The sequence below is a fragment of the Barbus barbus genome, assembly GCF_936440315.1.
Source record: "Barbus barbus genome assembly, chromosome: 15".
Taxonomy (NCBI): Eukaryota; Metazoa; Chordata; class Actinopteri; order Cypriniformes; family Cyprinidae; genus Barbus; species Barbus barbus.
The window spans coordinates 23,067,553-23,080,193 of NC_136743.1; the positions used below are offsets into that span (position 1 = coordinate 23,067,553).

At 35.2% G+C, this 12,641-nt stretch overlaps 1 pseudogene across 1 annotated transcript; it reads right to left on the minus strand.

Annotated features, from left to right (window-relative positions):
* Positions 1 to 69: 69 nt before the first annotated feature.
* Positions 70 to 11,074, minus strand: LOC306881582 (putative RNA polymerase II subunit B1 CTD phosphatase rpap2; annotated as a pseudogene). The gene is made up of 12 exons: positions 11,032 to 11,074; positions 10,742 to 10,787; positions 10,539 to 10,653; positions 10,355 to 10,453; positions 10,175 to 10,241; positions 9,981 to 10,069; positions 9,332 to 9,367; positions 8,975 to 9,191; positions 8,393 to 8,848; positions 7,702 to 7,793; positions 7,064 to 7,144; positions 70 to 547 (listed from the first exon to the last, which is right to left on the minus strand). The product of its transcript is annotated as a putative RNA polymerase II subunit B1 CTD phosphatase rpap2 (transcript).
* Between the last annotated feature and the right edge of the window lie 1,567 nt (positions 11,075 to 12,641).

Consider the following 12,641-nt stretch of genomic DNA (forward strand, 5'->3'; position numbering starts at 1 on the left):
ATTCACAAGTAGGGCCTATGCTTGCATTATCACAATACTTAATACTTTAGCCAGAATAGACGATCTTACTAATGACGTGTTTTTTTTCCGGCAGGAAAGGGTCTTCAGCTGCAAAATATGCGACAAAAGATTCAAGAGGTCGTCCACTTTGTCCACGCACCTCCTCATCCACTCTGACACCAGACCGTATCCCTGTCAGTACTGCGGCAAACGATTCCACCAGAAATCGGATATGAAAAAACACACGTTCATTCATACAGGTGATTTATATTTTGATGAAAATAATGCACATACATTTTTCTGCCAAATATTGTTTGCGCAGTGATAAAGGGTTTGTCCATGTGAGTCAAAGTTTTGCTGAGACTAAAGAAAAACAAAAAAAAACATTCTTCATAAATATTTTACAGGTGAAAAGCCCCACAAGTGTCAAGTGTGTGGCAAAGCCTTCAGTCAGAGTTCAAACCTCATCACACACAGCAGAAAACACACAGGATTCAAGCCTTTCGGATGCGAACTTTGTGGCAAAGGCTTTCAGCGCAAAGTAGATCTGAGGAGGCACAAAGAAACACAACATGGACTAAAATAACAAGACAAAAACATTATGTTTGTTTGCACATGTGACACTTTGTAGAATTAGCCTAATATTGTGTGGTTTTATGGATTAAGGATATTTAGCAGTCAGAGATTTCAGATGCTCATGACAATTCCCTTTTTTTTTGTATAGCAAGCTGTGATATTTTATTTTTGCGAAGTATTAATAAACAAATCAGTTCTTATATTTTACTTTGAAATATGTATTAAACATTTAAATTGATTAAAATGAAATGCTCCATAAGATGTAGCCCAAAACAAATTAAATCAAGTGCATGTAAAACACATATTCTTGTGATAGTTCCAATCCTTACAGCAACTTGCAATGTACCCGTCAAACAAAGTAGCGGCTTGAAAATTAACATTGAGGTAATATGTTAGAAATAAGAAGAAAACATGAAAGTACGAATTAACCACTATACCAATTTAACCACTTATTTTTAATCTAAAAATATATTCTGCAATGCATTGACTGCATTTTATGGTTAAATATATTTAGTTTAGAAAAACAAAAAATCCTGACATCATCAAGAGCATTACTTTGCTTTTGCATTTAACATAGGCTACTGGAATTTTGAAGAATTCTTCAGAAATTATGTTTAAGAGAAAAGAAGGGTTTTTGATGTCCTGTGAGACTTTAACAGCATGCACATCTTAATTTGATTTCTTTATGATTCTTTCAATTTTCAAGCAAATAAACAATGGGTAGTTACAAACTACTAGATATCATTAATTACTTTAATACAATATTGAGCATTTAAAACAGGAAATGATGCACAGAATCATTGTTTCAGCTAGGTTTTTAATATAAACTCTAAATGTGTGTGTGGTACATTATGTTTGTGGAGTAACACAGGGTTTGAAGAGCTGCATGAGATTGTGTAGATCTTTGTCCTCCAGTTTCACCGACACAAACTTCTACTCCTTTACGATTTAATAAAGCAAATCAATATTTAACTTCAATACTATTAGGTACACATCTGTTAATTAAATGATCTGTTTAGGTATTGAAAATAATGATTCAATGTAAAGTTAAATACATAAATGCCTGCATTTATGCCACTTTAAGAAGTCATCCATCCATAGTTCTTTCTCTAAAAGAAAAAAGGGTTATTGCAGCAGCTCGGATTCAACCTGTTCTACAGTTTCTGGTGCTTTATCTATTATTGAACTGCTCTCAACAAAAGCCCACAGGCCAGTGGCACACCTGACATAAGGCACAGAGAGGTGTGCTTCCAAATTATTCATGAAGGGAAAATAACAAGCCAATTGCTGATAAACAGATTGAAAGCCTCAAATGGGCTCTGAAACTAAATGTAGATGAGCAGCCATAAACAGTCTGAAATACACAGTGAATATAAAGTTATTTCCAATACATGTTATTAAAGGTGTTTTCAAGAACATCATTCCAAACATGCCCTATCAAAACTAAGGGTAACAATCAGGGATTTAGTAACACTATTCAATATTATCCAAGAGTTTTCCCTTAGTAAATGTCTTATTTTTATCAAGTAAGGTAGTTGTTGTTGCAGTTATGTTTAGATATGGTGTAGGGTTAAGAGTTCTAAGGTCATGCAGAATGAGGCATTAATATGTGCTTTGAAAGTACTAATAAACAGCCAATATGCACGCTAATAAGCAACTAGTTAATAATGAATAGTGATCCCTATTCTAAATTTACCAAACAAAGTTATAACACGTACATTTGGGGGTTCTCAGAACATTACAATTTTTACCCTGCTGAAGCACATTTGTTCTCATGGGATCTAATAACCAAACAAAGCTTTTCTTTGATGAACTAACTGGTCAAATTCTCCAGCCAGTCAATAATAAATCAGAGTCATGTCTTTATGCAGATCTTTAAATGAGGAGTGGTTTAATTGGGGTTGTGTGTTGGCTCTTCAGGTGGAATGTTTCCCATGCTGTTACTGCAGCATCACGGATCCACTGCAATCAGGCCGTGATAAGATATGGGCGTCTGTTGACACAGACAGGGAGCAGCACGGAACTCTCCTCAGAGTTAGTGGCTCTGTCAAGCATTCATAAACCTGAGGGAAGTCATACACGCCACCTGGCACTGTACAAACATGATTGTGTAGCCTTTTCTACCACACACACACATTATACGCACTTTAAAACAATCTAATTTTCTTTAATAAAACTGCAAGATGGCATTCTGAATCTGTGTCGAGTCAATGACAAATAAGAATGTTACCAGTAAAATCTAGAATCTAGTTTGAAACATGCAAAATGTAATTATCATTAACATTTTCCTACACCATTCATGTGAGTGTACACACCTTAATAATTCAATAAAAAAATATTTTACATATACTTCAATTTTAAATATAGTTTAAAAACTTTTAACAACAAATATCATGAATTATTGTGTTTGGGGTGTCACAGCTCATTACATTTTACAACCTGAACTAAACTTGCCTTGCCATAAAAAGATCAAATTATGAAATTTTTAGAGACTCACTGACCTAGACACATAGTCTTGAGGGTCTACAGGGGTCCTTTTTAAGATATTTAGATTTTCAAAGAGTTTTTTTTTTTCTGCATGTAAGTAGCGCCACATGATTCTGATTTGGCAGAAAACATTTTTTTCAAATGTTATTCTATTTAATGTATTGCTATGGATTCCATTTTTTTAATTAATAGAGCCAGCAAATCTCTCTCGCTCGCTCTCTCTCTCTGTGTGTGTGTGTGTGTGTGTGTGTGTGTATGTATATATATATATATATATATGGGGAAGTCGTGGCCTAATGGTTAGAGAGTCGGACTCGTAATCCAAAGGTTGCGAGTCTCAGGCCGTCAGGAATTGTAGGTGGGGGGAGTGAATGTACAGCACTCTCTCCACCCTCAATACCATGACTGAGGTGCCATTGAGCAAGGCACCGAACCCCCAACTGCTCCCCGGGCGCCACAGCGTAAATGGCTCCGGGTGTGTGTTCACTGTGTGTGTGCACTTTGGATGGGTTAATTGCAGAGCACAAATTCTGAGTATGGGTCACCATACTTGGCCGTATGTCAGGTCACTTTCAAATAGATAGATATATAGATGAGATATATAGATGATAGACAGATATATAGATGATAGATAGATAAAGTTCTCTACAATTAAAGAACTCCACAATGAATTCTCAAAAGAACTACAAATCTTTATCAAGTAGACAAATATTAACTTAGTGTGTTCCTGAAGAGAAAACAAAGCTCCCTGATTTCCTCAGTGCTGTTCCCGTTTACTCTTAAAGCCAGGCCCTCCAGCTGTTGATCTGTCTACCACATACTTTCACTGTCAGAGCACAGCAGGCCACCGAGGTGCCATAAAGCCCCAATCAACAGTCAACCCACAGCATTATCTGCAGTTGCAATATTCTGAGCCTTTATACAAGCACATGTTAGCTTAGTTGGGCCAACCTTGCTAGCCTCTCATGGCAAATACCAACACATGTGGCACTTTCCCATGAATGAGAAAATGGACAAAAGCCATGCAGTGGTAGACAATTAGGTTAAGCAATCTAAAGATCTGTTTGACATCTAAAAGATACATTTGTTGTGACTTGACTCTGGTTGGAAGTAATCTAGACACACATTTAGTTCTGAGGGACAAAACCATCTATCAACAAGCTAGCAACTTCAGAAAATGCTTAAATCCAGTTTTGAAGTATTGAATATTAATTTGATACTTAGACTGACAGAAGAACCAAAGCAATTAAAGTCCATTCTGGCCTTTTGTGAATGATATTAGTGTTTGTAAACCTAAAACAAAAGACAATTCATGGCACCATTAACAAAAATGCACTTAAAAGCTTTAAAAAAATGTAATGTGCATTGATGGCAGTCATAAAGACTTGCGCATGCATATACAGGGAAATGAGAGCAACTGCTTTATTTGGTGTAATGTTTTGGAAGTTTGGATTTAGTAGCTCTCAACAGGAGAGACAGAATTCCTGGAAGCAGGTTCAATCAGAAGGGTGAAGTGCCCCTTCAGAGGCATGGTAAATCATCTTCATAGTGTGACACACAACTTCCTGTTGACAGCACTTCTATGGCAAATCATAATTTATGGGCCATGAAACTCAAAACTTCAGGGTTTAGGTCAAAATGGTAAAACGAGTGTGTGATAGACAGACGTTAACACTGATTTTACCCTGTCATCAAGGGTTTTGGGTTGGTAAGATTCTATTAATGCTTCAGAAAGAAGCAATTATTTGATAAAAAAAAAAATACAGTAAAAACAAAACATGTAACATGTATTACAGTAAAAACATGAAATATAAAGGCCTTTCCACACTGAGCGCGATATAAATAATATAATAAAACAACAGCTTCCTATGGGTGCTTCCACAAAGGCCGCGAACATTCGCGCACCGAAAATGCGAATGTTTTTTATTCGTCCAGTCCGACAAATCTTTTCAGTTTCCCTGTTGCACAAAAGGGTGAGAATGGTGGCGCTGTTTCGAAACCCAGTATAAACAAACACAGAAGAAGAGTATCCTGGATAAGAGTGAGGATACTGAGTTCTTGTTATCGTTGGTATTTGAGAACAGATTTATTCTCACCTGTTCTTCATACAGAATAACATTTCTAATAATTCTCCACTGAATCATGTGACCCGTCCGTTTTCTTCTACGTGCGCCAGTGTTATGAGTCGTTCACTCTCTAAAATAAAATTAGTTAAACATTTTTCAACACATGAAATATGAAAGCAAATAGACATGATTATGACAATATATATTCTGTATGTGTTTTGTATGCAGCTTTATAGAAATAAAGGATGTTTATGACTATAAGCTGTGTGGCTGGTATTAAACATAAAAAGAGTGCATGTCTGCCTATTATAGAATCAAAATCAACTATAGATCACAATCAGAAGTTGTTACAAGCACTCGATGATGGTTTAAGGTGGGTTTTAAGCAAAAACATGAATAATGACATACATTTTCTAATGTGGCTCGATGCTAATTGTACTTTATTTATATTTTTTTATTTATAATTGTACTATTTATATTTCAAGATATCTTCTTGTAAACCATTAGATAGTTTGTGTTTCTAGCGTTGAACCAAACTTTATTTAGCTATATTAAATTAATGCTATATATTGAGCAACAGACGATGAATCCATATATGAGATACATATCTGAGGAAAAATGCATTGTTGGTCGGTGCCACCTTGAGTGCAGGTGTGAATTAGCAGAAGGTGAACATTTTCGTGCTCACCGGACGATTCACCTCGCTTTTCCGTATCGCGTCCAGTGTGAAACGGCCTAAAGGCCTTTAGAAGTTAAAATAACTGTTTTTTTATTTTAATGCATTTTAAGTAAGGAATAATTGACGACGGGCCGTTGAATTATTAGAAAAATAATGCACACCCGAGGTGGTGATGCGGCCACGACGCGAAGCGGAGTGGCCGTTACACCTCGGGTGTGCATTATTTTTCTAATAATTCAACGGTCCGGAGTCAATTATTCCGCTTATACTACGGTTGCCACACCTCAAGACATCGATCAGATTATATATTTCAAGGGATTCGTCCGGTTTTTCTACTTAAATCGCTATTGTGAGTAGGATTATTTCTTCCGCATCTCATCCAACGACTCTTTTGCTAGTTCCAAAACGTCATTTTAAAGCTGGCAATGGAGGCTTGAGCCGTTGATAGCAGACTAATGCAGTTAATAATGAAGTTATTAGAAAGAGAGCGAGAGAGACAGAGACACAGAGAAAGAGAAACAGAGAGAGAGAGAGAGAGAGAGAGAGAGCTTGTATGAATTAGGCTACCTCTGTGTGTCCCTCAACAGTGTTCTGAAGCACCGTCTCTAAACTGTAAGTCTGCTTTAAGATGCAGCGCTGTTATTACCTCGCTAGTGAGAAATGTCATGTGTAGCCTTTAAGTTGCTACACTAGGCTAACTGATAAAATCGTCAGGGCAGCGCTGACAACGATGCGAAGTGATATGGAACTGTAATGCGGTCAAGAAAGCTGCCTGGAACTACGTTCGCCGTGCGTTTCCCTGAAAATAATTGCACACCTCAGAACGTTCGTCAGCCAATCAGATTCAAGCATTCAACGGCCCCGTAGTATAAAATGTAATAACTTCACTGATGACAATTCTGAATTTTCAGCAGCATTCGATGTCACGCGATACTTCAGAAATCATTCTAATATGCTGATTTGGTGTTAAAACATTTCTTAAAAATATCGATGTTGAAAATAGATGTGCTGCTTATAACTTTTTGGAAATCTTTATTTTTCCTTTTTTTTTAATTCTTTGATGAATAGAAATTTCAGCATTTATTTGAAATAGAAATATTTTGTAGCATTATTAATGTCTTTACTGACATTTCTGATTAATTTTAGGTATCCTTACTCAAAAGTATAAAAGTAATTAATATTTTTGAACACTAGTGTACATGTATTACCTTGTCTAAAATTCTTAACTCTTCGTCTAGTGTGTAATGTGACTTACCTGAATGTTCTGACCAAATTTTTTATGTCATTGATTCCATCACACATCGTTAGACGCAGGGGTCCCACAACATCTCTCAAGCTTTGAAAAGACACAAAGAGGGGGCAGACTTTTATATGAGATGTCATTAACTTACATCAAAAAAAATAAAAATAAATAAAATACACTTTTGCTACTATTGAGGTGAGATATGGTTATGGTTAGGGACAGATTTGGTGGTATAGTTAGGTTTAGCTTAGGTTTAGGGTGGGTCAAGGTAGAGATAGGATCAACAGTGTAATTACAGATTAATTACATATGTAACTACAGGGATGTATTTTTAATTATAGGTACAATGTAAGAACGCATGTACACAGTAAGTGCATTGTATCAAACATTAATTTAAATGTAACTACATAGTACAAAGTTACTTGATATATAGTTGGTTCTAAGGAGGTTATATTTTGCAAGAAGACTATGAGTAGTACTAGGTACTTTGATTTTCTTTCCAGCATATCTTAGAACAGTAACACAGAGCACCCTTTATATACATTTCAAGTAGGTCAAATGCATAAGATAACATTATTATAGTGCGAGCAAAACATTGTTAATGGTGTCTGAAATGACAAACACTGATCAAACCATTGCTGAACACTGACCTCTGGCTGAGCTTCTCCACAGCAATGCGTTTCTGAATCTGATGCTGTGCATGAGAATCAACCAAGGGCAGAGGAGGGTCCTTCCCACTGTCCTGCAGGACCATGAAAAAAAAGTGTTAATCAAGAATGTAACATGCAGAAATCAATGAGAGATGCTATCAGTTCTCATGGGGAATCCCAATATAAAATGCTTGAATTGAGCACCCACAACAGGACAGTTCAAGTAACTGCAGGTTCAGACTTCAGAATGCACATACGGTGGCCTGAAAATGTATTTGTATGTTTACGCTACACTTTCCCAAAAGACAAAAGTCCTTTAAAGTCAATTTTTCTTTAAAAAATTTAATTCATTAAAGTCATAAAGTTCAAAACAAACAAAACATATTTGTGGCTGTCAAAAATTAGCAGCTCAAGTTCATAGCAGGATTATTACTAAAACTAAAACCATTAAAACTTGAAAAAGTAAATGTTAACTGAAATAAAATAAAATGTAAAATATTAATAAAAATTATAATATTATATAAATAATACTAAAACAACAACTCACACATCCACTAACAAACACTGTGAAACCATCTGGTAAAAATCACTGCAAAATGTCTCAAGTTAATTTTGGGGAAATATTATCAATGCAAGTGTAAGTCTTTAAGTGTAGCTTTAAGGTGAGACAGGCAAATCATTCAGTTCCCACCTGTTTGTCTTGAGTGTCTTTGATGGCATCTGTCTTGACCTCTTCAGGCAGAACATACACTCCTTTATAAAACTCTTTCACTATTAGCTCCAGCAACTCTGTCTCCTTCCGCGATGTTTCAAAATCAGGAGCTGAAGCACTGGGTCTGGAAGAACTTCCACTGCTCTGTCTCAAGCTCACTTCCACCTCAGCCTCATCCAGGTCATCTTCATCCAGTTCCTCCACTTCCTGTGCAGAAACCTCTGTTCCAGAGGCATAATCAGGCCCATAAAGAAACTTCATGGTTTCCTCAGTTCTCAACTCCATAAAAGTTGGTTGTAGACGCTCTAGCAGGCACAAACTGATGGTTGTAGGAGTTGTTTTAGCTTTGTTATGGTCCTTCAACAAGCCTTTAAGGCCTGCAGCTCCTCTCTTACTCATGCTCACCTGAGTGATGTTCAGACCACTAGCTTCCCGCTGGAGTTTTCAATCTCAGGCTGTGAAGAGAGATCCATTTTCATCATTATTTTCTCCATCGAGTGTTTGTGTAGCTTCAGTATGTGCATATCGCTTATTTTCAGCACTCAACCTGTCCTCACTTACTTCGTCCCTCTTTGGCAGTTTTCCCCAGTGTACCCTCGCATGTTTATGCTGTCTGGACACCACACTGGAGACAAAGTCTTGCTCAGTGTCACTGTTGTCACTCTGGTTGAAGGGAGGGGAGTCCTTGTTAGATTCAAGAATGTCTGGGAGAGGATTCTCAATGTCTGCTTCTGTCACAGGCTTGTCTACCAACATTATTTCATGTCCAGAGCTGCCTCTGTAGACAGACGAGAATAAATTGTGAGTCAGTTTATACAAATATAATCTACTAATTTCTTTAGAATGTTATGTCACTGCAAAAGATCTTCTACTAAACTAGGACATTTCTCTAAGACAAACAAAACAGCATGTACATACCCCTCTCCTTCTTTCATCAGCTTAACCTCAGGAGGCCTTTTATAAAAAAAGAATGTAACTTTTTTTTATTTTTTTTATAAAATGCTAAACATTGTTACATGAAATAAAAAAACATTACAAAAATGCTAAATATCTTATTGCTGAATCCACTACTGCTCAAAAATGTGGTGTCTAAGTTTTTTTGTTTTGTTTTTTAAAAGAAATGAATACATTTATTCTGTAAGGTCATATTAAATTAATAATAAAGACATTTGTAATTTTATAAAAGGTTTATATTTCAAACAAATGTAATTCAGGTTATACATAATAATAACTAATTATTCTTGAGTACTAAATCAGCATATTAATACAATATTTCTGTTTTTATTGTACTTCTGATCAAAATAAATGCAGTCTTGGTCAGCATAAGAGACTTCTTTCAAAAACCAAACCAAACTTTTGAACAGTAGAAAAAATAATACTATTAGTGAATACATATTTCATAGTTCTATAGTGTACAATTATAATACGTTATACTTTTACAATGTACAGTTATATATAAAATAGATATGTGATTATTAATAAATATTTGTATTAATAAATTTCACATTTACCAAAGTATAATTAAGTTTAAGTAACACAGTAAAGTAATTGATTGTAAGTACACTACCTCTCGTCCTTTCTAAGCCAAAGTGGAGTTTTTGATATCTGGAGCTCAAAACATTTGGAGGCTTCGTAGCAGAAATTGCTGCAAAAACACTGAAAAATTTAACAAACAAAATAAAAAGATGAAGAACTTGACTGCTTAATCTGCTATTAGTTATTAAAGGAGAAATTAAAACAAAGCAAGGAATAAAATCATACCTTGTGCTCTGTAATATCGTAGACTCTGTTAGTTTTGGTGAATATTATATAACTGTTGAGTGGGTATCTGAAATGTAATAAAATAAACTCTTATGAGCCAGACAGAAACACAACTCATAATGCAAATTAAAAACATGGGAAAGAAGAGATGTTTACTGTGTAATCCCTAAAGGTTCTTACATTACTTAGTTTATTTGGACACCTAGGATATCCACACAGTTTAGCAATGGATCGTTCTTCCACTGTGTCTTTGTAGTTGACAGGAGTGATGTGCCATGCCTATAACAGGACACTCTCTTTAAAGAACAACAAACAACTATTTAAATCTCTATCTGAGCTGTATAGAGGCTAGTATGTGACTTACACAGTCGATGAGGAAGTCCTCTGTCACACTGTCCTCCAGGAGCCGCTCAACCACCTGCAGGGCTTTGCGCTCCAACTCTAGCTTCTGTCTGAGCGCCTCTTTAATAGCTTCCCTCCTGCAAACATTACACTCCATGTAACCTGTATCAACTTATCATATAAAGTGTTACTCCAAAACAGTTCAACTAAAGTAAACAAACATACTTTCTCGCCTCATCCGCTGCTGAAATCACCTGGGCTCCTTTACCACCTAAAATTCAGGACAAATATTCTGTTAAAATATAAAAACGTATATATATAAAATCAAATAAATAAATTGTAAAATTCACAAACTTTCAAAGTTCTTACAGTTTTCTTATTCACAGAGTCTCTGATACTGTCAATATAAATACATATTTCAGTTACCAAAACCATAAAATTGGGTTTTTATTGGTAAATTTACACTTATGAATGTGAAATTTGGTCAACAGAACAAGTAAATTAAGTAAAAGTACTGTTCCTCTTGGTCAGGATAGTCAGTAAAGCCAAAAAGTACATTTTCCCATAAGAGAGAAAAAGGTTTTAAACACTGAATATTCTCAGTAATAAACTTTTGGACCTTACACCACAGTGTAACTGAGTATGTACAGACAGTGCCAAAATAAGTACAAGACAGTTTCCTCATATTCATTACAAAAAGTACAATTTACATTTATTCCTATATTTTTGTAAATAATGATTTGCTGGATAAAATCTGTGAATAAGTTTATAAGAAACTTCTTTAACCTTATTTCTAAGATTATATTTTTATGGTAACAACCACACTTTCCTCCAGCAAATCAATTTTCCATTTAATAAGGAGACCCAGTGAGACAAAATATAAGGTACAGTAACAATTTCTCTTTGGAAAAGAGTACGAATAGCTCTATTATTACTCTTGAGGTATGATGAAAAACAAATTTTACCAACATAAGATTTAGTAACATCAAAAGACACTGAACCGGGAGAATGGTCTTTATCAATACCTCTAAATAGCATTTGTGTACCAGAAGGAATTGAACCAAAAACCATTGCAAATTCTTTTTGAGTGACTGGTATTTTATAATAAGAAAGGAATTCATCATAAGAAAAGAGTGTTCCTTCTTTATTATATAACTGACTAACCAATTTAATATCGTTGTCAAACCAGTTCTTTAAAAAAGAGATTTGTGTTTATAAAGAATGTTTCTGTTATTCCAGATAAAATAGCAATGCGGAGAAAAATTGTGCTTATATATTAATGACCAAGATAGGAGCACTTGTTTGTGGAAAGCAGATAACTTGAACTGGAACTGGAATTGTATCTATATTATAATTACACAACAAAACAAAACTAAGACCACCAATATTTGAAAAAGCATAGTGAGGGATAAAATTCCAGACAGAAGTGGGTTTTTGTTTGGGTTTTCAGAAGTGAGAAATTAAGGCCACCCTTCTCATATGTATTCATAATTACAGTCTTTTTAACACAGTGTGTTCGATTTTTCCATAAGAAATCAAATAGCATTTTATCAATATTTTTACTAGTAAGGTTATCAAGAAACAAAGATAAGGAGGCATATGTTAGCCGGGCTACCCTCAGCCTTCGTAAGGAGAACTCTTCCCTTTAAGGAGAGATCTCTTTGAAGCCAGAAGTTGAATTTTTTTTTGGTTATCTATTATGGGGTTCAAATTCAGAGATCATCTTTTCAGATGGTTTTTAACAATAATGATCCCCAAGTATGTAACACTATCCTTGACAGGAATGTTACTAATACTTGTTAAATCCCAGTCTTTAACAGCCATTAGCTCACACTTACTGATATTGAGATAGAGACCAGAGGCACAAGAAAACTTATTAATAACATTAACTGCAATTGGAATTTGGTCACTATTTTTTTTTAAAAAGGGTTGTATCATCGGCTAACTGGCTTATAATAATTTCTCTATTTGCAAATGAGATACATTTAAGAATACTTTTTTAAACATGCATAGATAATAACTGGGTTACAAGCAGGAAAAGATACGGAGAAATAGGACAACCCTGTCTAATACCTCTTTTTAAATCAAATCTAGAGGTATTTCCATGTTTGACTTTGATTGAGCC